Raw genomic sequence first — 4701 nt, 5'->3', positions numbered from 1 at the left:
CACCACAGAAAAACATGACAGATTTAAAGAAGTAGCCCTGTGAAGGCTGAGAATTGGCCATACATACATAACCCATACATATCTTTTAACCAACTCTCCTGCACCACACTGCTCGAGATGTGGTGATCGACTCACTGTCATACATGTTTTAATCATATGTGCACAACTGGAACCAGAAAGAAGACGTCATTTTCCCTCCTTGTTCACTCATCAAATACCTCCACACCCATCCATTTTTATTGGCGACAACCCAATGTTTCCTTTAAAACAGGTGCTTAAATTTTTATCACAAGTAGGCTTTTTACATGAAATTTCTTATCGACGTGGGTCTCAGCCCGCTCCTCCTTGAGAGGACGGATGAGATCTTTTAATACATCTACTTATACATTGCGCATCCATTATATATCACAAATGAATTTTAGGCCCTATACACCATTGTTTTTAGCGATATTACAGAGCGAATAGATTTTTAGGCCCTATACACCAGTTTTTTATCCCTTCATGAAAATCACAACTATTCCATCATATAAACTTGAGTGCACCATTAACCTTGAGTTTGGCGCTCTTTGGCCTGAGTCGCCCTTGCGCCATTAAAATCCATCATCATCATCATCATCAAAACACACCGAGAAATGCAAGCCAGTTAGTCTAAAGGCAGCCTATCATCCTCATATTGTTCATAGCCTTCCCAGTGCCACCATGTTTGCTTCCCTACCACCCTCTGAACATGCATGTTCCACTCCAACTCGGGTTACACACAAGCAGTGCACCAAGAAAGGCAAAAGTTCATCCCTAGCTCCAACTACGGCAACTCGGAAGAATGTGCAGAGTCGGACCAGATATATAAATTTTCACAAGATTATTCAGTCAAGTGCCATGTTTCCATCTTTCAACTTTACTTGCTCTCTAACAGATCTAGCTGGTATTCATTTTGCACTCAAAGCTCAAGTTATGTTTCAACAACTTCAACATATTTATCAGGACTGCAGTGCAACTGCCTCTATTATCCAACCTTTTTTTTTTGCTAAAGTTGACATGGTGAGTGAGTAGTCTAGTTATAAAATAATTTTTTCCAGTTTTAACAGCCAATTAGAGAAATAATTTTTGTGAGCTTTCCTTTTTAAAGCTGCTTTGCTGACAAGTTCCTGCATGCAAGCCAGTGAAGAAAATGTGGGATTATAGCTATCTGCACACTTCCATTAAATGATCTCAACACTGACATGATGATCAAGTGATATCTAGGAAGATATTGGCACCAGCGCAGCAAGCCGTCTGCTGCTTGTGCATCATGACGGGCCAATGCTATCGAACTGCCAAACCTTTTATCATGTCAAAACACGCTGACCTGATCAGTTATGAATTGTGAAAGGCTACGCACTCAAAAGTGAAAAAACATCCATTCAAAAAGTAAAAAGAAGACAATTGCAGAATGTAACGTGACTGTTCAAACCATGTACGGAAGTGCATGAGGCGACCAAACGATTCATAAATGTGGTAGCCATTCATAAGCTAGATCCAGACACACCACCACTTGTTGTTGCGACTAAAGGAAGAAGCAAACGAAAATGCACGGGCCTACTACTTGCTCTGTAGCTGAGCCCCCTCCACTGCCTCATGCGGACAGAAGCGAAAATAGAGAAGAAAAAAGTGGGAGAGAGAGGCACGTCGCAACAGCCGTCGTCCACCACTGAAACGGTATTAGGTACAAAGACGGCCTACAACAGATAGAAATACAGTGGCAGGCTAGCCCCCGCCGCAAGCTGCGGTGACCTACCAATCCCAGCACCGTAGGGCCAGGAGCAGCCACCCCCCGAAACCACTTCCTTATCAACATCTACAGTTGTTTCTACAAAACATGCATAAATTTAAACAAAAACGCCACAATGGAATGATACCTTAAGCAAAGGCTTGTTTTGCTTGGAATCCTGCATGCACTCTCAACTTAAAACCTACATGAATTTCATACACTGAGTACAAAAAAGCCTGCACACATTTTGATTCACATTTCATATCAGGGAAGGTGTCGATGAGGCATCTCAGCACAATTAGTTCAGATTTTTTGCTTCATTTGTAGATAATTACACAAGAAAATCAATACTATTGGTACTGTTGAATGCATAATTAACTTTACACCTTACTGCTATTTTTGGACTGAAGGCCTGAGTTTGGTGTCTGTCATTTATATGCACTTTGTAGTTTTTGTGGATTACTTCAGTCAAAACAAATTATGCAAAAGAAAATGTGAAGCCAATACAGGTGAAAAAATACAAAATAGCTAAAAAAACTTTTTTTTTACCTTCTACTTGCACCCAAGGCTCGACAATGCAGCTTTAAGTACGGTTACAGCTGAATCATACTGCCGTCGCGTGTTCGCCGGCTCGTTATCTCATAATCCGCAATATTTATGGAACATTTGAATAATGAGCTAGCCCTGTCGTAACGCAGGTAGGTTTTACCGCTTATTCAGTCCGTGTAAATTCCATTGCACAAGCGCCGGAGCTTCAACTGCAGCACACCATAAGGACCGGGTCGAGGCACTTACGAAGTTGCCCATACTAAATTCTTGTCGAAGGCTGAATCGCAGTACGGCGCCGGCATCATGCACCCTGCAATGAGCTTACGAATGATGATTTGTACGGCATATTCAACTCCAATCGTGCAGCCCATGCTGTCTCTTTTCCAAGGCACTGCAAACGCATTAACCCCCCCCCCCTCCTCGTACTTTGTCAAAACCAAGCAACCGTTTGTTATGAACGCGTCTTGTTGTTTACGAACTAACAAACTAGCATTGTGTTGGCATGCATGACCAGTTCTGTGCTGTTTTCAGGAGAATGTGCAGGACAGAAAGAAATTTACTTACATCTGAGATGCCAAACGTGTCCCGGGTGGTGACCGCCTTCCAATGGTCCCGCCGTCAGCGTAGTGTTTCCAGTGAAAGCGCACAAAGAAAGACGCACTATCTGTTGGGCACACCGGCACACTTTTTGCACAGGTTTACACAGAACCTGACGACGCTTCTGCACATCGCACGAGCTATTTTGCTGCGCTCTGTGCCTCGCAAATCTCGAGAGCATGACGCCGCCAGCAGCACAAAAAAAACGCGACGCTAGAGTGTACTAGAAGGATCTGAGTGGGCCGAATAACCGGTTCCGCGCTTGCGTGGAGGTGAGGCGCTCCGCGTGGAAATTGCTGCGGTGGCGCTGCGGTCGAAGTAGATTGGTTTGCGCCGGAGTCCCCGGAGTGGTTGAAGCGGCCGAAGCACGGCCGAAGCGTCAGGACTCTTCACGAACAGCTAGCGGCAGCGGTTTTTTGCGTGGCGTGCTCTTTTGTGTAATATCCTGCTGTTACCATCAAAGTGTGTGGCATGCCTAAGCATCGTCATTGCTACGCACCGGGATGTCGCGCCGGCTACGCGGGCGTCAAAGCCGAGAAGTTATCATTGTTCAGCGTCCCGAAAGATTCGGTTCGAAGGAAAGCCTGGGAGCGGAACCTTCATCGCGCCGACAAGCCTCTGGATGAGAACTGCGCAGTGTGTGAGCTGCACTTTGAAGAGCGATATATACTTTGTGACTACGTGCACATAGTGGCCGGCAAAGAAGTAAGAATCGCGCGCGGAGTGCCCGCGCTCACGCCGGAAGCAGTGCCCACGCTTTTGCCCAATGCACCGAAATATTTGAGCTCGAAGGCACCCCCGAAACGTGCACCATGCAGACGCGGCACGTCTACCTTACTCGGAAGCCCGGGCAGCAAAAGGAAGAAAGCCTGCACAAGTGTACTACCTACAGCCGTGCACGACAGTGGAAGCTGCGACGATGAATCGCCAGTGGAGCGCACGCTATCGCCAGCCCTTGACTCCAACAATCTCAGATACCTGAAGACCCCTTCAGCATACTGATCAGTGCATAATTTTCCCGACTACGAAGGCACTGTTTACGCACTGTCATGCTTGGAAGCAAGCTCTGGCACAGTGACTTCAGAAAAGGCTGTTCTGTTCAGCCTGAGCGCGACCGAGATTACACACAGAACATTCCTCAAGGGAAAACTCGTCGCTGAAGGTGCTGCGAAGACTGTGCTCGAAGCAGAGCGAGTCATTTTTGAAGCCTCTGAATTTCTTGCATGTCCTGGTGCGAACTCTGCCTCTGCTATTTTAGAGAATGATCTCACTACAAAACTTCTTGAAAAAACAACGGTCATTCATGGTGCCTTCCACAGCAAGACATGCACAGGGATGACAACAACCAAAGGTAAATTTGTGGAGCGAACTGACATATGCAGTAAACTGTGAAGGTCGTTCCCCGTGCTACTGGGTGCAAGATTAGGTTGAAAGCTTAATCACAGTGATTAAGATGCACACTGCATGTGGTATCATATTACTAAAATATATCTAATTTCCTAGGTGTGTTTGCTCAAGCATGCGGACAAAACCTTTAGTTGTTCGTACAATCCCTTCATGCATTGTGCACTTGTATAAGTAGAATGATAAGTGAGGGCAAATTTCTCAAGTATTTTTCTATGATCTTTGGTAGTAGCTTCACTACTTTTGACATTCATGTTTATTTAAAACAATATTACTCTTCACATATCATTGTGAATATATTGTGTGTAGCATGAGGGTTTAACAAAATGAAATGCCTTATTTCTTTTCAGGAGTGCCATGCCTTTCATGCCGCTATCTGCGCAAGTCCCTGCTCACACGGATGT

General features: G+C 45.2%; 1 pseudogene; it reads left to right on the top strand.

The window, feature by feature from the left end:
• Positions 1-3173: 3173 nt before the first annotated feature.
• Positions 3174-4484, top strand: LOC146188351 (uncharacterized; annotated as a pseudogene).
• Positions 4485-4701: the final 217 nt, after the last annotated feature.

Source organism: Amblyomma maculatum, chromosome 5 (genome assembly GCF_055883805.1).
Source record: "Amblyomma maculatum isolate TAMU_Amacu chromosome 5, ASM5588380v1, whole genome shotgun sequence".
NCBI lineage: Eukaryota > Metazoa > Arthropoda > Arachnida > Ixodida > Ixodidae > Amblyomma > Amblyomma maculatum.
The sequence above is the reverse complement of the archived record's forward strand: the minus strand, read 5'-3'. Positions and strand labels throughout refer to the sequence as shown.